The sequence below is a fragment of the Humulus lupulus genome, chromosome 7, assembly GCF_963169125.1.
Source record: "Humulus lupulus chromosome 7, drHumLupu1.1, whole genome shotgun sequence".
NCBI lineage: Eukaryota > Viridiplantae > Streptophyta > Magnoliopsida > Rosales > Cannabaceae > Humulus > Humulus lupulus.
The window spans coordinates 174795665-174820560 of NC_084799.1; the positions used below are offsets into that span (position 1 = coordinate 174795665).

The 24896-nt window shown below is 39.6% G+C and overlaps 1 non-coding gene across 1 annotated transcript; it reads right to left on the minus strand.

Annotated features, from left to right (window-relative positions):
• Positions 1 to 16033: 16033 nt before the first annotated feature.
• On the minus strand, positions 16034 to 16140 carry LOC133793058 (small nucleolar RNA R71). The gene has a single exon (XR_009874520.1). It is a non-coding gene; the product is annotated as a small nucleolar RNA R71 (small nucleolar RNA).
• Between the last annotated feature and the right edge of the window lie 8756 nt (positions 16141 to 24896).

The window sequence follows — 24896 nt, forward strand, 5'->3', positions numbered from 1 at the left end:
GCATGGCGAGAACGTCCCCCCGGCAACGGAGGCCACAGCGATTCCTGCCGCTGTACAGGCCCAGATAGACACCCTCAACCAGGCAGTGCAACAGCTGGTCGGGGGAAGGACTTCTTACATCGATCACGATAGGAGGAAAGGCACTCCTTTCGTACAAAGGATAGCTAACGCTGAAACTTCCAGCAAATTCAAGATGCCTACGCTTCCAAACTTTGACGGATATGGAGACCATTCTCGCATGTCAATAAGTTTGAAATTCAAATGGACATTCAGAAAGTGTCCGAAGACGCTCGGTGCAGGATCTTCCCTGCAACACTTTCTGAAGCTGCGCAGGAGTGGTTCTTCAAATTCCCTCCCGCAAGCATTGTTTCCTGGGAAATGTTCATACGGGAGTTCTACGGATAGTTCTATGCTGGTCGTGTACACCCGACCGAAGCAAACCAGCTAGTCAAAATTCGCCAGCAGGATGGGGAGTCAGTGAAAGACTACATCCAACGTTTTATGCGAGCAGCAGCTGGAGCGAAGACGGTCGAGGACGAAGGGAAGATGATGGCCATAACTGCAGGAGTAAAACGTCGTTCTCCCCTCTGGAAGAGTCTTCGAAAGGAAGGGGTGAGAACTACCCAAGAATTTTTGGATTGAGCTGATCGCTATATCAAGCTTGAAGAAGCCATTGCCGACGATGGAAAGCCCTCAGGCAAGGATAAGAAGGCTTCCGAACCCGCCAAGGTCGCCAATGGGTCCAAACCTAGTGGCAACGACAAAGGCAACGGGAACAGCAACGGTAATGGCAAGAACGGTGGAAAACGGCCATATAACGAGCCTTCCACCTCCGACAACAAACGAGCCAAGGGTAATCGTTATGAGCCTCGGTTCACTAACTACACTTCTCTCGTTGAGTCTCGGGGAGAGGTTTACCAGGCCACAAGTTCCAGTGTGCCTTACAAGAAACCTGGGCCCATTCGAAAGGACATTTCGAAAAGAGACACCACCAAGTTCTGTCGTTACCATAATGACTACGGACATGACACTAATGAATGCAACCAGTTAAAAGACGAAATCGAGTTCCTTATTAGACAAGGACACTTGAGAAGATACGTACGGGCCTCGAGAAATTCCCAACGAGAAGCTCTGGGTGGCAACGAGCAGGCGCCCACACGCCAACGCTCTCCACCATTACAGCCTGCCCCCGTGGCTGGAACACTCTTAACCATCTGTGGAGGCCCGCACCTCGTGGGAAATAGCGGAAAGGCCAGAGAACGGTATGCTTGGACGCTGCGCCATGACCAGGACATCGAGATGATGACTGTGGAGGACCGTGCACCAAAAAAGGCTCGGTCAGAGGGAGGAGAGATAACCTTCTCTGATGACGACGCCCAACACGTCAGGTTCCCACATTTCGATCCGCTGGTCGTGGACATCCATATGGCCAATATGATGGTGAAGAGGGTACTGGTCGATACAGGAAGTTCAGTGAATATCCTGTATAAATCAACACTGGAACGCATGAAATTGTCCGTGAAGGACTTGGAGCCCTGCAATCAAACGATATACGGCTTCTTTGGAGAAGGACTCGCCCCAGCCGGATTGATCAAACTCCCAGTAACGACGGGTACAGTGCCTGCAACAAGGACATTACTCGCCACTTTTGTAGTGGTCGATTGTCCTTCGGCGTACAACGCCGTTATTGGAAGGCCCATACTGGTTGATCTACGGGCCGTCATCTCTATGTGGCACCTAGCCATGAAGTTCCTGACAGACGCGGGGGTAGGACGCGTTTTGGGAAACCAAAGGGAAGCCAGAGAGTGCTACAACGCCTCGATCACAAAGGCAAAAAGTGGAACGCAGAGGAGCACTACCCCAGATAGATTGCAGATGGCAGTTGATACGCAAGCCCAATCCGGTGATGAAGTCACCAAATAGGGTGTTGCCCAAAGTGAGGATGGAGATTTGGATCCTCGCTTTGGGGATTTTGAAGAAAATGTTGGACCCGTCGAGGACCTGGAGGAGATCCAACTCGACAAAGAAGACCCAACCAAAGTCGTAAAGGTTGGGAGAAACTTAGAGCCTACCACGAAGCACGCACTAGTGGAATTCTTGCGAAAAAACCAGGAGGTTTTCGCCTGGTCGCATAAAGACATGGTTGGGATAGATCCTGCAGTAATCAGCCATGTCCTGAATATAGACAAAACCTTTCCACCTGTGCAACAGAAAAGAAGGTTGCTCAATAAAGATAGATCAAGGGCCTTAAAAGAAGAAGTCGAAAGACTAAAGGAGAATGGGTTCATCAAGGTGGCATTTTATCCATCGTGGGTCTCTAATCCAGTGCTGGTTCCCAAGCCTAACGGCAAATGGCGAACCTGCGTTGATTTTACAGACCTCAATAAAGCCTGCCCAAAAGACTGCTTCCCACTCCCAAGGATCGACCAGCTAGTCGATGCAACTGCAGGACATGAGATCCTCTCGTTCATGGATGCATATTCAGGCTACAACCAGATTAGCATGCATCCCCCTGATGAGGATCACACCAGCTTTCAGACCGACACGGGCTTGTATTGTTACAAAGTAATGCCCTTTGGACTGAAAAATGCAGGTGCGACTTACCAACGACTAGTCAACCACATGTTCAAGGAGAAAATCGGTGTAAACATGGAGGTATATGTGGATGACATGCTGGTAAAGTCTAAGAAGGCAGAAGGGCATGTGAGGGATTTACAAGAGTGCTTTGATGTGTTAAACAAGTACCAAATGAAGTTGAATCCCCTCAAGTGTTCCTTTGGAGTCGGATCAGGGAAGTTTTTGGGGTTTATCGTAAATTCAAGAGGAATCGAGGCCAACCCTGACAAGATAAAAGCCCTGATCGACATGAAGTCTCCAGAAAGGATCAAAGATGTACAAAGTTTAACCGGGAGGATCGCAGCCCTAAGTAGATTCATTTCGAAATCAACAGACAAGTGCGTCCCATTCTTCAATCTACTTAGGGGGAATAAGAAGTTTGAATGGACATAAGACTGCGAGCAAGCATTCCAGTCGTTGAAAGCTCATATGGCACAACCTCCCATCTTGTCGAAGCCGATCAAAGGAGAGACTTTGTTTATTTATCTGGCGACTACCGAAGTTGCTGCTAGCGCGGTACTTTTACGGGAGGAAGAAGGAGTACAGAAAGCAGTCTACTATGTCAGCAAGAGGCTGATCAGTGCAGAATTACGATATCCACCAATCGAAAGGTTAGCATATTGCCTAATTCTAGCCTCTAGGAAGTTACATCCTTACTTCCAAGCCCATCCTATCACAGTTCTAACTGACCGGCCCCTTCGGCAAGTCCTCCAAAAACCTGAGGCGGCTGGGCGATTGTTAAAATGGGCAGTCGAACTAGGGCAGTTCGATATAACCTATTCACCGCGAGCAGCAGTCAAGGGACAAGTCTTGGCCGACCTTATTGCAGAATTCACCAAACTCCCGGACAGTGAGCAGTGCGAACTGCCTGAAGCGCCCGTGCCTCAAGAGAAAGCTCCTTCGTGGAAGTTGTTCACGGATGGCTCGTCCAACGAATCCCACGCTGGAGCGGGAGTGATATTGATAACGCCGGAAGGGCATCGATTTCACTGCGCTATTAGGTTCGACTTCACTGCATCAAATAATGAAGCGGAATACGAAGCACTCCTCGCTGGATTGAGAATGGCAAAGGATATGAGCATAAAGACGCTTGATATCTACAGTGATTCACAGCTGGTGGTGAATCAGGTTCTGGGAGAATACCAAGCGCGAGGCTTAAAAATGGTGGCCTACTTAAATAAAACAAAAGACTTGTTAGCCCAGTTCACGAAGTACACCCTCCAGCAAATCCCGCGAGATCAGAATTCAAACGCGGATGCCTTAGCCAAACTCGCAAGCGCAAAGGATGCTGACACCTTAAACATCATGCCAGTAGAAAGACTGAGTAAGCCGAGCATACAAACCACGGAATCCAGTATGGAGATTCGGATGGAGGATACATGGATGGCGCCTTTCTTGGAGTATCTGATGAATGGTACGCTGCCAACAGATAGGAACAAGGCCAGAACTCTACAAAGACGAGCTGCTAGATACATACTGGTCGATGGCGTTATGTACCGAAGAGGATATTCGATGCCACTACTCAGGTGCGTTACACCAGAAAAAGCTAAGGAACTCATGAAAGAGGTGCATGAAGGCTTCTACGGGGATCACGCTGGGGGGCAGAGTTTGGCAAAAAAGATTCTAAGGCAGGGCTACTTTTGGCCAACGATGAACGAGGATTCGATGGGGTTTGTACGAAGATGTGATAAATGTCAAAGGTACTCCAAGATTCCACGAGCAGCTCCAAACGAATTGAAACAAATGCAGAGTCCGTGGCCTTTTGCAGTGTGGGGGATAGATTTGATTGGATCCCTACCTACAGGGAAAGGCGGAGTAAAATACGCAGTTGTGGCAGTTGATTACTTCACCAAATGGGCCGAAGCTGAACCACTCGCAACCATCACGACCAAGAAAGTTCTCGACTTTGTCATTAAAAACATTGTCTGTTGGTATGGTTTGCCCAGAAAGATAGTTTCAGACAATGGGACCCAGTTTGACAGCGATTTATTCACCGATTTCTGCGAAAGACATGGAGTTATTAAAAGCTTTTCTTCAGTCGCACACCCCCAGGCGAATGGGTAAGTCGAAGCCGTAAACAAAACTCTTAAAGACACCCTGAAGAAAAGACTTGAGGAAGCTAAAGGAGCATGGCCAGAGCAGTTGCCTAAAGTCCTCTGGTCATATAGAACGTCTCACCGAACAGCGACAGGACATACTCCATTTTCATTAGCCTATGGGTATGAGGCTATGTTGCCTGTTGAGTTAGATCCCCCCCTCACATCGACGTTTGACTTACGACCAGGATCAGAACAGCCAGCTAATGATGGAGTCCCTAGACTCAATCGATGAGATACGAGAGAAATCTCAACTCCGAGTTGCTGCATACCAGCAAAAAGTCGCCCGGTACTTTAACTCCAAAGTTAAAGAAAGAAAATTCAACATCGGTGACTTGGTGTTACGACGAGTTTTCTTAAATACCCGCGACACTACTGCTGGAGTGCTCGGACCCAATTGGGAAGGACCTTACCAAATCGAAGAAGTCCTTCATCCAGGCACCTACAAACTTGCACGCTTAAATGGAGATCTCGTTCCACGCTATTGGAATGGAGAACACCTGCGCAAGTATTATCAGTAAACAGTCCTTTTTAAAGGACTGGCTTGTATTAAATTTCAATTTTTACAAGTTTTGCAAAGAGGGTTAGCCACGTTGTATGGCTAACTGCTCGTATATGTAAGGTTCTATTATAGAATCACTCGTAAAGACATGTTTAGTCTATTTTTAATACGAGATTATAGGGGACTGTGCGCAGCCAGTCATTCTTGCCAACCATTGTGAATTTACATTTACAAGTATTTGTTCATTACGTGTGTTGTTTTGCTGTATTACAAGTATCATTTTTCACACGAACATGAATGTTCGAACAGGCCATGGTCAGGGCAAGTGACCAAGGACCTATAACTCCTCGATCACTTGGGGGGCATATAAGGCACATCGATAGCAAAGCATACTCGCAAGGTATGTAAACACATGAGCAAAATGAGTGAAAGCATGCTACAGTACTTAGAGTATTTTTCAAAATTTATGTTTTGTTAAATCATGCCAAAGTACTATGCTAAGTTCGGTCATACGGACAAATGTTATAATAAATAAAGATATTATAGCATCAAGATTTAAGCCTTTACACCGCAAGCATCGCTACTTGGATGTAACTGTTCAAGTAAAAGAAAAATATTTACTGCCAGTGCAGCAAAGTTTAAAACAAAAATATATTGTCTTTACATCACGAGCCGTGGGTCGTGTAGCCAAAAAGAAAGAAAAAAATAAGGGAAAAGTTTAAGAGGCATTTGGGGCTGGAGGGTCCTGAGCAGCATCCTGGTTGGTCGCGTCCTCAACAACTTCTTCTTCTTCTACAGCAACGATGCTTGGAGAGGCGGGGGTCCTCGCTCTTGCCTTCTCTTCGGCCAGTTGGGTAGTGCAGCGGGCCAACTCGGCAGTCCTGACTTCCTCCGAAAGATAGCTGAAGTCGGCACCCTGATTGTGTTTCCAGAAGTTATAGAAACATCGGAGCGTCGTCCTCTTGTACCTCTCCAGATTTTTGGAGTTGTCAAGCTCCAGCTGCTTCACTTTGCCTTCAAGAGTGGCAATGGCCTCATCCTTGGGCTTGAGCATCTCTTCCATCCTTTTGATTTCGCGAAGATGGGTTATGATGGAATCTCGATACTGCTGCCGCGACTTTATTGCAGCTTCCTTTGCAGCTTCAGCCTCTGACAGCTTAGTCACCGCAGCGTCCCTCTCTCGAGCCATTGCCTCCAACTCCTTGGCATGCCTAGCCTCTGCAGCCGAAAGCTCCTCAGCTGCCTTCACCTGATGCCTCTCAGTGGCCTTCGCCTTAGCCTGCTCGATGGAAGCCTGGACACGGGTACGAGCAGTGATAGCAGACAGCAAGGCCTGTGAATAAAGGAAAAAGTTAGAGCCTGCCGTGAAGAATAAAAGACTAAGGCTTAAGAAGTGAAGAAGTACTCACACTGGAGATTTCATTCAGGGTCCTGTTCAGAACCTGGTCGGCCCCCATGTTTTCAGCCTCGACCATTGCATCCTTGACACGGTCACTTTTACTGATGCGTTCAAGGCGATCCTTGGCTGATCGAAGGGCACGGCTCATGAGTTTGGCCCCGAGAGCTTCTTCACGAGTTCTCTGGCGGGCGTAGTCGGAGGATTTGGCGGGGCAAGAGGGGTCTGTTTCTCAGTAGGAGCTGGTGGATGAGCAGAAGTTTGCCCAGTTAGCGCGTCCTTGGGAAGGTCTTCTGTTCAACCCTTCTTGGCTGGAGGACCTCGGCTGGATTCACCAGTTCTCCTCTTGGACCTCCGTTGGAGTTGTGGAACTTCCTCTTCCTCCTCAGCCTAATACATGTCAAAGATGTTGGGAGTGGCCATGTCTGCATGCAAGTAAACACAGGAAAATGATAAGATAAGATGCAGATGAAAAGTTATTATACAACAGAAAAGAGGTAACAAAGTGAATACCTGAGCTACAACTACTGGTCGCTACACTATTGACTCTATTAGTCATATACTCATTATTTGGCATGAAGAAGTCTGGCCCTAGGTTTGGAGCATATGTAAAGTTACCCTCCCCGTCAAACAAATGACAGGGAATTGGCAAACCATTTAAAAGTAAAATAGTGTTACCGTTCTCATCAGAAGACTCTTCCAAGTCCACAACTGGCTCTTTGGCCTTTTGTTTCCCCTTGCCTTGGGGAGCAGAAGGCCTTTCTGCGGAAGGATTGCCCGTGGGCTCCCTAATAGTAATCCTCGTTGGCCTCCGAGGAGGAGGAGACACAGGGGGTTGCTGCTCGGGAACCCCCTCGGCAGTGGTTTCGTCCACCACGAACCCTCTAGTTTCATGGCGAGGAGCCAGGAGGCCAGACCGCCTCAAGTTTTCTTCAGTTACCAGGATCTTGACGCTTTTTGCTGCGTCGGACATCCTGGGCAAGGTATTGGACCTCAACACCATGTCCGGTGTTGGGGTCGGACATAACCAGGGGTCTGAAAAACAGATTACATTTTAAGAAAAATGAAAGGGAACACATCGACGAAAAGTATCGACCAGTCGAAGACAAGCACTTACCTCCTCGAGCGAAGGCCAAGTTATTACTGGTTATGTTCGGAGTAAGGAAGTACTCCTTACTATACTGCCCCACATTCGAGATGTGCGTAGTGTCACTCAGGAATGTTCGATTGGTTTCCTGGTGACAAAAATGGAAGAAGCCCGTTCCGTGTTGTTGCGGGTTAGACTTAAGGTCAAAAAGATAGTTGACCTCATGGGGCGAAGGTTCTGGCCATTTCTTAAGTTTATACAGGATATAGAGTGCGGCCATCATTCTATATCCGTTTGGAGTTATTTGGAAGGGGGCGACACCGAAATAATTGGCCACCCCCTCAAAAAAGGGATGAAGAGGGAGATAAGCTCCCGCCTCGATGTGATACTGGGACCAGGCGCTGTTTGCACCTCCGGGGAGGTTAGCCCTCTGGTCTGCGGCAGGACGTATAATGGAAACCCCTGAGAGAGGGAATTTCCTGAAGCAGTTAGCAACCATCCGAAGGGTCACTAAACTGGCCGGGGAAGTATACCACTCGACATCAGGCAGGTTCTGATGGCGAGGGCGGGCCATAATTTGGATATTAGGGTCAGGAACAAGATTTTCCCTTGCCTGCGAATCAGGCCGGGCAGGAGAATTTGGGTTGTTTTCAGACTCGAGCCTTTTCTTGCCTAAAGATTTGGAACGAGCCATTGGAGGAGAAGGATGGGGTCTGGAAGAGGATTGCGAAAAAGGGATCTCGTGGACACGGTCAGCTGGTTGTTCTTCTCCCTCAAGCAGCTGGGCAAGAAGGTCGTCATCAATAGGCCTTTCACCTCCCCACAAATCTGGCATTAAAGTCTGCATACAGAAGAATGGGGAGATGAGGATAGAAAACTTTTAAAAGCTTTTTAGAATAACGCTGGTCGAGTATAAAAGTTAAGCTTTTATACAACAGCATTCTAACAAAAAGCTAAATTTTTCTACACGAACAGTTTGAAAAACGGATCAAAGGGTGAAAGTAAAAAGTTTTCTGAAAAAGCTTTTTCAACTCCCCTTAGGATGGGAAAAGATTTTTTTCAACTAGCTTAAAGATCGAATTTTTACTTCGATTTTACGTCCTAAAAAGCATGATCCTGGATTTTAAACTAACTCGTAACTCTATTGTGCCTACAAAATATTCTGTCTACAAGCGTCTCAAACTAGAAACAAATAAACTCAAACAGTACACATTCAGAAGCATGCACCACGAAAAGTTAGAAGCGTGGGAATTCGAAAACTTACCAAAAAAAGTAATCGTGGAGATGGAAGAAGGGTCTTCGGAGATCAAGGAGCTCTCGGACGGGGTCCTGAAAGTATAGAGGGAACGGTCTTCGGGAACGATAAAAGCTCTGGATTTTAGGTTTTCTGGTGAAGACGATGGCGTGCGTAAAAAGAAAATAAAGACTTTGAATGTCTTATATAAGTTTGTCTGTGGCATTAAAAAGATGTAATCATCAGTTTCCCTTTTTTCAAAGTATAGGGAAGCGGGATGGCCGTCAAAATCTTTTCTGGGGAACTGAAAGGACATGATTAGACAGAAATGGGTTACTTTTTTCAAGAACACACGAAGGGTTCTGACACGTCAGGCGGGGTTACCGAAGAGTCGTTCGTTCAAAAGTTTATTTACTGCTCGTGGTAAATAAACTTGGGGGGCAAATGTTATCCAAAAAATTAGCATTGGTGACGTGGCAAGTGATTCCTGGACACGTGGCTGACACCTGGAAATGTTCTGCTAGAGTATCGACCAGAAGACACATTAGAAGCAGTGCGAACCTGTCTAACCTGCGACCAGTCTGGTCGATAGTTCCGCAGACAAGGCAACATTAATGGGAAGATCTTTGTGAATCCCAAATTTATCTCGCATAATCTCCTGAGTATCCGATTATTCAGGAAAGAATATCTGTAACAATCTTTTGTAATCCCCCTTGAGCCTATAAATAGCAAGAGATAGCTCAAGGGAGGGGACTTTTGGCTTTTGAATCATTTGAGACTATAGTAATTCTCCTAGTAATATTGTATTGTTCTTCAGAGATTAGTGAAACTCATTGAACCCAAGTTCTTTGATCACTCATCTTATTTTTATATCAATATCAACCTAAGTGGACGTAGGTCATTACCAGATCCTGGGGACGAACCACTATAAAATACTGTGTCTTATTTACTTTTGTCATTACGTTCTTCTCATTACTTTCATTCATATCAAGCATATTCTGACTCCGTGTCAGTTGGCCAAATCGTGGGTCAACATATAGGTCCATGGTCCCCAAGTCGCATCTATACTTCAATGTCTAGGGTGTGAGTGTTATAGATGAAATTAAAGGAGAAAAGGACTTAAAAGGAAATAATTAATTTCCTAGGGCTATGTTATAATTATGTGTAATTAATTAATTTAATTAACCAATATGTTTTATTTGAAAACTATATATTAGTTATGTTAATATTAATTAACTTTGGGTTAATTAATATTGACAAAGTATAATATTCATTTATTATATGATAATAAATCATTTATACTTTATAATATAAAGTTAATTTTGAATTAATTGATATTTATACATTTATTAAATATATTATTTTAATGTATAAATATTTTGTCTTTTTTTAATAAACAAATAAATAAATAAGATAAAATTGGAGTAGCCTGGGTGTGACACATGTCTCAAACCTAATGTGTTCAGATCAAATTTTAACGGTTAAGGATTGAATTATTTATTTATTAAATACTTTTTTAAAATGAGATATTTTAATTTGATTAAATAATTTTTGTTGTCTGTGTTTTCACCAATTGACACGTGGTAGTCATTACAGAGTAATTAAGCTTCGCGGAATCTAAGGAATCCCTGGTGAGCTCGTCCAGAGTTCCTCGGAGGGTAAGCCATTTCCCATCTTCATGCACCGCTCCCAGAGAAGGTTGTCCTCAGGCGAGCTACGCCCCAAGGACCACAGTTATGATATCCTCTGTCTTCTACATCCAAGTCATCTAGGTCTGCGAGAAGCATTCTCTGGACCCAGAGCATAGTGCCAAGTGTCAAGTACAACGACCCTGGACCACAAACAGCCGTCGACATGTTATTATTCCCTCAAGTCGTGGTGTCGAGTCCGTACATGTGACTAACAACATGTCCCAATGCATCGCCTGACATGGGAAATCATGCACCTACCCCCTGACACTGCCAGGGACGTGTTACCCCCAAAAAGTTGTCGGATGTAACCTCGTAAATGGGCCCCGTGTGATACACATTGGCCCACCACCTCTTCAATTATGAAAACATGTATTAATTAGCATTTATACCCCAAATAATCGGGAATGTTTGTAATAACTCCCCATTGAGGGAATTAATTGTCCTCAACCTTTATAAATAGGGCTAAGGAACCCATTATAAAATATCCGAACTTTTGATTTCAGAGCACTGCTAAGAGCTGTCTGAACTCCATAGAAGCTTGAAACCTTCAAGCTTCCTCACTTCCTAAAACAATAGACATGTGGACTAGGGTTAATTAATAGCCTAAACCACGTAAAACTAGTGTCTTCTCATTGCATTTTCTTTAAGTTCTGTTAATTAGTTGATAGCGAAAAAGGAAGTAAACATTTTGGTGCTTTCATTGAGAGTTTGAAGAAATCTTCTAAGACTCAGCAATGGTGACTACCAGAAGGAATGCAACAGATGATGTTTCTCCTCCCATCGTCACTGAGGGAGGAGAACTCAACTGGCCACCTCCACCAGCTAACCCAGAGGTGGCCTAGGAAGACTATGATGTAAACGTCGAGTAGGACGGCTAGGATGGTGGCGACTACTACAAGTGTGACTACTCTCAGTCATTTTATAGGGAGGAGCCACCAGAAGTGGTGGCCATCAAAGGTCAAATCACCTCCGAACAAAAAAATATTGAGGCCCAGGTGTGGAGTATCGCCGCCTTACAGGAGGTGGTTAACACCATGAAGGCCACTTTTGCGGCAAAAACCAAGTGATGGAGCTCCTCAGACATTTGAGACAAAATCCAAGCAGTAGCATTTTTACCGAAAGAAAGCAGGCAAAAAGTACAAGAATCCCTAAGAAAATTGCTCGGGGAGTGGAGAAGGAAAAAAATACTAAGGGCAAGGAGTGTTCTCAGAACCCTAAATCGGTTCCCAAAGAACACCACCAAAATTCAAGAACTTCGTTGGAATCTGGAAAATTTCAAGATTTCGGTCGAATACCCTAAAGAGCCAACAAATGCTTAAGGTCCTAAACGGTCATTTGTGGATGATTTAAACACTGGCAAAGATCTATAAAGAGACTAGAACAGGTCAAAATGACATCTAAACCCTCAAAACCTTAAGAAGAAAAGCACAAATCAAGACGTTAACATAAACAGAAGTTAAGTAAGATGACTTACTCGATATGTAACCCTGGTATGTGTTGTATATGGTTCGAATACGAAGGTATTTGGTGTTGTTTACCCAGAAATACCTAGCTTATCTCTAGCCTTCCAAGATCGTAAACAGAGAATTTCTAGATTTGAAGGATCAGTTCTTGGTAAGGGAATCGTTTTTTGGCAAGGGAGTTTTGAACTATGGTGAAAATTTCAAATGGACATAAGTTGATACGAAGAGCCAAATTTTGAATTTATACCCCCGAACTTGGATGAGAAGCTATCAATCCTCGACCGTTGATTACCTAGTGAGTAGGCACTTGAAGGTGATCCAACGGTCACAATTATTGAGGCATGGATCATGATCAGAATGTGGGAAAATGACACCTCGGGTAAAGCGTAAAAGGACAGTTCAGGTTGGGAATAGAAGTTTAGGGCGTGGACAAGACCCATCATTAAATAACACTGATTGATGGTCCCGACAATGGGGAGTCTACATGTGGCATCACCTTTTGGTAGGTTTGATGCCTTGAAAAGTCCAAGCGTCTGAAATTACTCTCCCAGTATAAGTCTCCACTGTCCGATGACAAGTGAAGACTTGTGAAGAAAATGTTGTTCGTATTTTCGAAATTAACAGATGACAGTCATTATAGAGTAATTAAGCTCTGCAGATGCTAAGGAATCCCTGGTGAGCTCATCCAGAGCTCCTCGAAAGGTGAGTAATTTCCCATCTTTGTGCATCGCCCCCGGAGAAGGTTGTGCTCAGGCAAGCTATGCCCCGAGGACCACCGTTATGATATCTTCTGTCTTCTCCATCCAAGTCCTCCAGATTTGCGATAAGCATTCTCCGAACCTGGAGCATAGTGCCAAGTGTTAAGCACAGCGACCCTAGACCACAAGCAGCCATCTCACATGTTACTGCTCCCTTAAGTCGTGGTGTCGAGTCCATACAAGCGAAAAACAACATGTGCCAATGCTCCGCCTGACATGGGAAATCATGTAGCTACCCCCTGATACTATCAGGGACGTGTTAGCCCAAAAAGTTGTGGGTTGTAACCTCGTAAATTGGCCTCGTGTGATACGCACGGGCCTACCACCTCTTTAATTACGAAAACATGTATTAATTAGCTTTTATACCCCAATGAATTGAGAATGTTTGTAATAACTCTCCATTAAGAGAATTAATTTTCCTTGGCCTATATAAATAGGGCTGGGGAACCCATTGTAAAGGATCCGAACTTTTGTATTTCAGAGCACTGCCAAGAGCTGCCTGAAATCCCTAAAAGCTTGAAACCTTCAAGCTTCCTCATACAATAGACTCATGGACTAAGGTTAATTAATAACCTGAATCACGTAGAATCTGTGTCTTCTTTTTACATTTTCTTTAAGTTGTGTTAATTAGTTGATAGTCAAGAAATTAAAATCTAAACCTAATAAGTTTTGACTGAGTCAAAATATTTTATGTTTATAAAAGTCTAATAATATATCGTAAAAAAAATAAGAAAGCCATTTATATTTTTTGACTTTTAGAGAAAAGCCTAAAAAAATACGATAGACTCTTATATCCATCTCTCTTCTACAAAGCTTTCTAGATTTCATGTGTTAAGTACATCTAGAGAGATAGAAATCTAAGCATATACATTCTACGTACCCACACACGTCCTAGTATGTTGATGATTGACATGAAAGATCATGGTGTGAATCTCTAAAAGTCATATAGTGTGGATTGGATGTTCGTTTATTAATTACAAAAAGATAGCAATGATTCTTGATAGGCTACGAGATGTATGACTCAATCTTTTATGAATCTAGATTTAATGTGTGGGATATGATCCAGGGCTAGTATTTTGTAAATAATTTTAATATCACTATTTCGATGCACACTTTGATTTACTGATAACTTCATTTTAGTGTCGTTTTAGAATTTGTTTTTGTGGTAATCTTGAGTCTTTATGTGTGTTTTGTGCAAGGTTACGCTTTTATTTTTCTTTGTTGTAGGTTAGTGTGTAGAATCATGAGAAAAATGTAAAAAGAAGAGAAACTGGTGGAAAAATGAAGCTCTTGGTGGTTGTTCGACTCAAAATGATGCTAAGGACGAGTAAAAGTCAGTTTGTGATGAAGAAACGAGGTTGAAATACTTAAATTGAGAAATAATGGAATTAGAGTCGCAACTTGAGCTTATAAGTTACGACTCTAGGCAAGTCAGAAACACATGGCTGCTTAAGGGAATTAGTGCCGCAACTTGACCTTATAAGTCGTGGCACAAGGGGAAGACAGAGGCTAAGCAAGGGGATATAATGGACATGGGCCGCGACTTGATATGCCTGAGTCGCGGTGCCTGAAGACTTATGCAGATTCAGAGGAGCTTAAAAATTGACACGGGCCGCGACCTAGACTAAGCCAAGCCGCGGCCCGCCTATGAAAAACAAAGCCTTTGTGATTTTTTTTACTATAAATTCAGACTTAGGGTTTAATTAGGTCATTAGGTCAGATTTTAATTACGTTTTTAGAGACTAATTTTGATTCTTAGACTAGTTTTTCTGCATTTTTATATTTTTCTTTCTTCTTCAAGTTTTCGAATCTTATGTTTCGGAATTATTAGTTTGTTGATTTAGTCATGTCTAATATGAACTAAACATTTTTATCTATGGTTTAATGTAGTCACTTGAATTTCTATTTAATTTAATTATAATATTCTATTGATTTTTCTTCTCAATTCTAATATATATAATGTTTGCTTAATGCTAGTAAATACCTGATCAATATTTGCTTGATTTATGATTTTGATTCAAAATTTAAAAGATGAGAATTGAATATGCTATCGTTATATAGACATAGGTTACATATTGGACAAAAGTACCTGTATGGTTTGTGTAGTAATTAGGTTTCCATGCTTAATGCCTGCTATATGTTTAAGTTTATCACAAAAATATAGAAAACCTGCATATAGGATGAGATCTTATATCTTGAAAAAGAATAGGAATCGATTTATGTTAACCTATATTAGAATAGAAAGAAAGAAATTTAGAATTGATTAATGAAATTAGTAGAATTAAAAGTTGATGAAATTAACACCCTAGGTCTTTTAATAGTGATTTTCATCTTTTAATTAGTTATTTTTGTTCATAGTTATTTACAATTTTAAAATTAAATTCATTCATCTAAACTTTTTTTGCCAAATAGAAATTAAAGAATAATTATTGGTAATTGGGAAATAGTCTTTGTGGGAACGATACTCTATTTTATCATCTATATTACTTGAATCAATTGCGTACACTTGTGTAACATATTTTAGCTATCATGTTTTTTGCGCCATTGCTGGGGACTTAATTTCCAATATTAAAATTAATTGTTGTTTGTTCTAATTTGTTTTCTATATTTTACACTTATCCGGATTGAGGCTGTTGTTTGTTTCAGGAATTATTAGTACATGCGGGGAAGTAGACAAAAGGCACTCATACCGATAGATCTTGAAATTGAGAGAACGTGCAGAGAAAATCGCAAGATAAAGAAAAGGTTGGATTTCACCATGGCTAAGAACGCAAATAATGGTGTGAATAAGAATGCAAATATGGGCAATGCATCCGAAGCAGATCTGCCATTGAGAAGCTATGTACTCCCTACTATTACGAGGATACATTCAAGCATTTTTCCTCCTACTGTTGAGGCAAATAATTTTAAGATAAAGCCCTCAATTATTCATATGGTACAAAATTGTGTACAATTTGGGGGGTTACCAAATGAGGATCCAAATCTCCATATCACAAACTTTTTAGTGTTGTGTACGACATTTAAAATGAACGGGGTGAGTAATGATGCTGTAAGATTAAGATTATTCCCATTTTCACTAAGAGACAGAGCTAAGAGTTGGCTGAATTCATTACAAGCCAACTCTATAGTTACTTGGAAAGACTTGGCTCAGAAATTCCTTGGTAAATATTTTCCTCCTGCGAAGTTAGCCAAAATAAGAGGAGAGATTAATAACTTCCATCAGCTAGATGGGGAGTCTTTATATGATGAATGGGAACGTTTTAAAGAGTTGCAAAGGAAATGCCCACATCATGGAATAGAGAAGTGGCTATTGGTTCATACATTTTACAATGGTCTAGAAGGAAACGCAAGGACAGTTATAGATGCAGCGTCGCGAGGAGCGTTTATGAGAAAAAGCGCTAATGAAGCATATGAATTATTGGAAGAGATGGGTATGAATAACTATAATTGGCCTACTGAGCGTGAGAATAAGAAAGTAGCAGGAGTCTTAGAAGTTGATCCAATTGCTTTATTGACCACTCAAGTGGCATCTCTAACTAAGCAATTACAGCAGAATAATCTCGCTGCACAAGAAATGCAAGTACAGAATGTCGTGAGTTATGAGATTTGTGGGGGACCACATTCTTATGAACAATGCCCGAGCATAGCTAGTTTCTCAACAGACGTAAATAATATGCCTTTGGAATAGGCACAGGTTATTGGTAACTTTTCAAGACTTGCACCCAACACCTACTCCAATTCATATACTCCTGCGTGGAAAAATCACCCTAATCTGTCTTGGAAAAATAATCAAGGGTTACAACCGCAGTATCCACAATATCCACCTCAACAACCCCCTAACCAACTGACTTACGGACTACATTCTAGACCTTATTATGATACAAACCCAAGCCTATCTCATCCACCACCACATCTTCCAATGAATACACCAACAACACAACCTGAAGTATAGCTCGACGTACTGAACTAGTTCATGACTGAAACTAAGGCATCTATCAAGAATTTGGAGACACAAGTAGGTCAATTGGCTAAAACGTTTTCTAGTAGATAGCAAGGGAATTGGCCTAGTACCACAGAGGTAAATCCTAAAGAGCAGTGTAATGCAATATCCTTGAGGAGTGGGACTAAGTATGATGGACCTACAATGGATGACAAGGGGAAGAAGACAGAGGATCAACATGTTACTAGTCCAATACAAGAGGAGGTTAATGAAGACCTTCCAAAGACAGAGAAGCCAAAATACACCGAGCCAACACCAAGGATTCCATATCCTCAAAGGTTTCGAAAGGCTAATCTTGGCAAACAATTCTCTAAATTTTTGGATATCTTTTGAAAACTACACATTAATATCCTGTTTGCTGAGGCACTTGAACAAATGCCAAGTTATGTGAAGTTTATGAAAGAAATTTTGTCGAAGAAAAGGAAGCTAGAGGATTATGAGACACTGGCACTTACTAAGGAGTGCAGTGCGAAACTTCATAAGAAACTACCTCCAAAGCTTAAAGATCCTGGTAGTTTCAATATCCCATGTTCTATAGGGGGTTCAGTAGAAACAAAGGCTTTATGTGATTTAGGGGCCAGTGTGAATCTAATGCCTTTATCAATCTTTCGAAGGTTGAATTTGGGAGAAGCCCAGCCAACTACTGTGTCTTTGCAGATGGGAGATATATCATCTAATCATCCTCGTGGAGTGATTGAGGACGTATTGGTGAAAGTGGGTAAATTCATTTTTCCTGCAGACTTTATTATTATAGATATGGAGGAAGATGAAAATATTCCAATAATACTTGGAAGGCCATTCTTGGCTACTGGTAGGGCTTTAATCGATATACAAAAGGGTGAGTTAAGGCTGCGAGTGCAAAAAGAGGAAGTAATACTTAAGTTTTTGCAGCAACAACAATTCCAATGTGTTGTAGAGTTGAAGTGGTAAACCAAGATGAGAACAAGTTGGAAGTCTCTAAGAAAAGATCCATAGTTAAAACTGGAATGCGAAATGGGTGTCATTGGTTAAAAAGGTTCTTTAGTGAAAGGATTCGAATGTTATATGAGCGGGGGAAAGTTCCACCAATTTCTAATCACAAGAAACAAGAGCCAACTCATGACACTATGGATCTCAAGGACGTGAGGGGAGGACTTGATCCAAGTTGAATATTAAAGAAGAAAAGTGTCCGGCTAAATGACGTTAATGACAGCGCTATAGGAGGCATTCTTATACTTTATTTTCATTTTTTTTAATGTTTAATTAGTGAACAATTTTATTTAATGTCAATTTGGATTTGTAAAGATTTGCTTAGTTTAATTTTATTTTTTTATTTTTAGCATAAAGTCTGTAAAAAAAAATAGTGCGATTTGTGAAAAGGTTGTTTTCAAGTTTGTAAAAAAGGTTAAGTCACGACTTGAGATTCTAAGTCGTGGCTTCATGCTAAGTCAGAGAGCATGGACATTTAAGGAGGAGGCAGGCCGCAACTTGAGGTTATAAATTGCGACCCTAGAACGAGTCAGAGAACATATGGTTTTATTTAAAAGGGACGAGCTGTGACTTGATTAAGCTGAGTCGCGGCGCCTACGAAATAGAATTTTGGGAAAATTTGAGGCGGACCGATACTTGATTAAGCTGGGCTGCAGCGCACCAGTGTCAGAAAGAGGAATGGTGTTTTAAAATTGTTTTTTTTTTCAGCCCATATCTCTCATTTCACATTTCTTTCTTTCTAAAACAATTTTTGTTTTGCAAAAGCTCTCAAAATTTCTTCCATTATCTTTCTACTTAAAATACCCTTAAGCCATATCCTCTAATTCTTAGTTCCATATTTCTTTCTTTCTTTCTTTATTTTACTCTAACCCTAATTTTTTCTATTTGTGATAAGTGAAGATTGAAAGGAAAATTGAAGAGTGGGTAGTCTCCAAGAATCAAGGGCATGTAAGTTTTCCTTTTTGATGTTCTTGAAGTTTTGATTGAAGTAATTTTGTGCTAAACGATTAAATTGTATTTTTGAACTGCCTTGTTAGTCTATTTAGTGTCTTTGAGTTGATATTTTTTGGGTTAATCAGTTGAGGAAATTATAGTAAATTAGAGGAAGTGCTGCTCAATTTTGTTGTTGTTATATTTCATACATTGTGTAAGTATGGGTCCAAGAAAACAAGCTACTAGGGATGCCTCTTCTAAAAGCACCAATCGCCCTTCCACATCCCACACCCAACCACCCCAACCTCAGCCAATCCCGCCAACACCTCAAGCATTTCAAGAATTTGATCCAACGCGGTGTTTTAATAAGGATGCCTTTGATCACTATCAAAGGTTATCTCAGTGTTTGGTAATTCAAGAGAGAGGAATAGAATATCAAAAAGATCCTTACCCTCAGGGAACATATAATATCATTCAGGCTGAAATTCAATGCCGTCGTTGGAAAATTTTTGTGGATGATAAAATGCCCAAGGCTAATTGTTCAATGGATTATGAGTTCTGTGCCAATTTTCCTAGGGCAGTTAATAGAAAGGTGTTTGTGTGAGGGGTTTCGGCAGAATGTGTTATTGATAATATTGATGCATTATATCAATTACCAATGATGTCTCAAGAAGACGATGAATATTATCAATTGGCTTATAATATTGAAATTGATTGGGTTGAGGTGGCAGAAACATTAGGCATTCCTGGTGCTACTTTTGTCATGCAAAATAGGGAACTGAAGCATTTGCGAAGATATCAAATGAATTGTGTGACCATGGCCTGGACTCTCTTTGTAAGTGTGCAGCTTATGCCTAACACTCACTTATCTGAAGTGGGAATTGATCGGTGTCTTTTGGTATATGTTATTATGACGGGACTCTCTATCGATATTAGCTGAGTTATCTGCACAAGTATCAGGGATTTATGCTGACTGACTACCACTGTCGGTTTGGGGCACGGATCAATGATTACTGATCTATGTGAAGTGTGGGAGGTACCTAAATATCCTAGTGATATTTATAGGAAGGCAATGGGGCCTATTTCTCGTGCTACGGTATATAAATTTAATGATCCATCCTTGGAGACACCAGTACAACAACCCAGGCCTATGAGAGTTGAAGGAAAAATATTATTGATCTATGTGAAGTGTGGGAGGTACCTAAATATCCTAGTGATATTTACAGGAAGGCAATGGGGCCTATTTCTCGTGCTACGGTGTATAATTTAATGACCCATCCTTGGAGCCACCAGTACCACAACCCAAGCCTATGAGAGTTTAAGGGGAAAGAGATGCGGTTGAGGAACCCGTACCTGCCAATGAACAACCGAACGAATCAAGGTCGACTGAGGAAGAGAGGAAAGGAGAATATCCTCAATTTCTGGAACTTGAGGCTCCTCTGGATCCGCACTTGGCCAGATTTGATTATATCATTCGGCAAAACCAGCATACTCATAATTATTTGGGAGAGCTTCATGATTGTCATAGAGCTCAGGTTGACAAACAAAATGAGTTGGTTTACCGATGGTCAAATTAGGAGGCGGACCGACAGTATTTTCCTTATCCACCACCTTGGCATCCTTTTCCAGACCCACCACCTTTTTGACGTGATTCGCACCAGGTAAGTTTTCTTTCTTTACTTATTTTTAAATATTGGGGACAATGTTTAGCTTAAGTTTGGGGGAGGGAGCTTATTTTTCTGTTAGTTTTGTTTTGTTTTGTGTGGTTTGTTTAGTTTATGTCAGTGTTTGGTGTTTTGTTTTAGTGTGTTGAGTACCAACATGAATGGTGATTGACAACAAGTGTTGATGAGAATAAAGTGAATGTTATGAGTATAATTCAAGGAAAATGAAATCTGAAGAAAAAAAATTGTGTGCTTGATTGAACACTCCGTTAGTTCATTTTGGTTTAGATAACATTTGTTGAATATTTTGTCATGATATTTAAATTAATGTTTTTGATATTGATTATGCTTGCTGAAATTGGTTAGTGGAATGATGAATGGAAAGTGGAAATTATTTTCTACAATTCTAGAACTTGCTTACTTGTTATTTGAGGCGAAATAATATATCATGTATGCTTATGAATATGATTTAGGCTATCATTTGGACCATTTGAGCTTTTCTTGCCAACCTTAAATTAATTGATCCTTTGTTTACCCTTTTTGAGCCTAAAATTGTATGTTTTTGTTCTAAGCCATTATGTAAGCCTAATACATGAAACCTGGTTATATATCCATCCCTAATATACTATGAGCATATGATTGAAAAAAAGTATGGGGATTGATGTGTAATGGGGTTTAATTTTTGATTTAGTGGGTTTAGAAAATGAAAAGTGAAACAAATTAGAGAGAGTATACATATTGGAAAAAAAAAAGTTCAATACACTCCCAATATAAATATATAGCAAAATAAAGTTTTGGGGAGTGTAGTTATTATTGAAAAAATATATATATTTTACATCTCTCTAAATAAAAACAAGAAAAGGGATTATGAGATTGTATTACCATGGAAGTAAAGTTTGTGAGTTTTGGTCATGTGCTTATAGTAAAGTGAGCTTAAAAATTACTTTTTCATCTACCTTTACCTAAGCCATCATTACAAGCCTATACAAGTCCTATTGATTCTTGGGCACATCATGGTTTATATTAGTGGAGAATAGCAAGTAAGTGAGCTTATGAAATTATTTGGTTTGAATTGATTGCATGGAAAGAATTTGGTTAGCATAATTGATTTCAAATACGTTTATTTAATGATCATGATTTGATAATCCAAAATGTTAGTAGACTAAAGTGTGTCGATGGAGTGTTTGATTAAAATTCTAGATTGAATAAATTGTTGAGTAGTATTCTGATAATTATATGATTAGCATTCATGATTTTGAGGTATAATTGTTGTTGTTGGTATAATTCATGTTGTGGAAATTATCTGAGTTGTTAGAGTCTAGGTTTATTTTGAGTCCTTTGTTCGAGGGCGAACAAAGAGTAAGTTTGGGGAAGTTTGATAACTTCATTTTAGTGTCGTTTTAGAATGTGTTTTTGTGGTAATCTTGAGCTTTATGTGTGTTTTGTGAATAATACACTTTTGTTTGTCTTTGTTGTAGGTTGGTGCGTAGAATCATGAAAAAATGTAAAAAGAAGAGAAACTGGTGGAAAAACGAAGCTCTTGGTGGTTGTTCGACTCAAAATGATGCTAAGGACAAGTAAAAGTTAGTTTGTGATGAAGAAACGAGGTTGAAAGACTTAAGTTGAGAAATAATGGAATTAGAGCCGCGACTTGAGCTTATAAGTCGCGACTCTAGGCAAGTCAGAAACACATGGCTGCTGAGGGGAATTAGTGCCGCGACTTGACCTTATAAGTCGCGGCACAAGGGGAAGTTAGAGGCTAGGCAAGGGAACATAATGGACACGGGCCGCGACTTGATATGCCTAAGTCGTGGCGCCTGAAGACTTATGCAGATTCGGAGGAGCTTAAAAGTTGACACGGGTCGCGACCTAGACTAGGCCAAGTCGCGACCCGCCTATGAAAAAAAAGTCTTTGTGATTTTTTTTACTATAAATTCAGACTTAGGGAATAATTAGGTCATTAGGTCAGATTTTAATTATGTTTTTAGAGACTAATTTTGATTCTTAGACTAGTTTTTCTGCATTTTTATATTTTTCTTTCTTCTTCAAGTTTTTGAATCTTATGTTTCTGAATTATTATTTTGTTGATTTAATCATGTCTGATATGAACTAAACATTTTTATCTAGGGTTTAATGTAGTCAATTGAATTTCTATTTAATTTAATTATGTTCTATTGATTTTTTTTCTCTATTCTAATTTATATAATGTTTTCTTAATGCTAGTAAATATCTGATCAATATTTGCTTGATTTATGATTTTGCTTCAAAATTCGAAAGATGATAATTAAATATGCTACGTTATATAGACATAAGTTGTATATTGGACGAAAATACTTGTATGGCTTATGTAGTAATTAGGTTTTCATTCTTAATGCTTGCTATATGTTTAAGTTTATCACATAAATGTAGAAAACATGCATACAGAATGAGATCTTATATCTTGAAAAGAATATGAATTGATTTATGTTAACCTGCTATTAGAATAGAAAGAAAGAAATTTAAATCTGATTAATGAAATTAGTAGAATGAAAAATTAATGAAATTAACACCCTAGGTCTTCTAATAGTGTTTTTCATCTTTTAATTAGTTATTTTTGTTCATAGTTATTTACAATTTTAAAATTAAATTCATTAATCTAAACATTGTTTGCCAAATAGAAATTAAAGAACAATTATTGGTAATTAGGAAATAGTCTTTGTGGGAATGATACTCTATTTTATCATCTATATTACTTGAATCGATTGCGTGCACTTGCGTAATATATTTTAGCGATCATTTACACTATCTATACCAACAACAATTTTATATATGTTTTTTTTTATTATTATGTTCATATAATCACCTGTGTATCATAATAAACATTTTTGTTTATGTAAAACCAGTCAATGAACCAATAATTAATTTTTTTTTCTTCAGAAGATTATGTAATGTTATCGCTATAACATTTAAATTATGTTATAACGTCAAATTATGGAAGGGGTGGTTGTTTAGTATTTGACTTATTTACAAAATATTTGCTAATTAATATGATTTAAGGGAAACTCTCAAATGGGAGAGTCGCTTTAACCCCTATCGAATTGACTTTCTCTATATTTTGTATATGGAGAAATTATAAAATATTTTTTTATATGATGATGTATATTGTAATTATAGCATGCATATTAATATTTTTCAATTTTAAAAAAATAATTTATAGTGCTAAAATCAGAGTGCAAACATTCAGTTGTACACATATTTTTTGTTATACGCTTGTAAAACAAGATATTTGAACCAAGATTTCAGTACTGTAAATTATTTGGAATTTCCCAAAAATTAAGTGGGATGACTGTTATAACTACAATGTACACCATCATATAAAAAAATTGATGTTACAATTTCTCAAAGTGCTGAAAAATAGAAAAGACACTAACGATGGAGGTTAAAGTGACACTCTTACTATAGAATTGTCCTATGCTTTAAACTCATCAACAGAATCAATTTGTATAAAAAAATATATAGAAATATGCTATAATATATATAGGGTACCACTATAGTAGTGATTATTTTTAATCACTACCTATAGATATTTTTAGTACATAAATAAGTTGCAACTCTAATTTTATTTTACATGACGATGTATAATATATTTACAGGGGGCCTCCCACAAATTTTCAGGAAATTTCGAATAACTTAGGATATGAAAAAATCAAGATTCAAACAGCTTGTTGCACGCTTTCTTATTTCAGTATTTATACACGCGTGGAATAGACTGATTAAATCCTAATTTCAGCATCCTAAATTATCCGAAATTTCTTAAAAATTTGTGAGAGATTTCCTATAACTACATTATACACCGTCATGTAAAAAAAAAATAGAGTTACAATTTATTCATATAACAAAAATACTAAAATTACCAATTAGTACTGATTAAAACACAATCACTACCCAAATTTGCAATTTTGGTGGCATTGATTACAAAGGAATATTTGCTATAATGAATTGTGTTTTGTATATATATAATGTAATTACAAAATCTTCTATTTTTATTATTATAGTTTCTTCATTATATATATAAATAAAAGAAAGAAAAAAACAACCCTATATGGTAATTTTCAATGTTACTATATTTTGGTATAAGCTATGAAAAGTTAATTCACTAAAAATGTAATGCCCTGGATAACCAAGACCGTTACACTGTGTATTTAAAATAGTGCAAGACTTGCTAATCAAGTCATTTGAATAAAAATGTGATCCTAAAGTTATAATCAGGTTAGAGTTAAAATACTTTGATCACAAACAGTTAATTTTCATTTAAAATAGATGTTTGGTAAATGGGATCCCAAAAACAGGGTTTAAAAGACACTTTACAAACTCTCAAAAGTTATATACAATCAGTGGCCACTCTAATGGAAAAATACAAATTTTAGGCTTTTGTCCCTGTACTTTCCCTCGACCGTGGTGGACGAGCAGGTGACAATGTACACCTCGCCCCCAAAGCTCTCCAACTC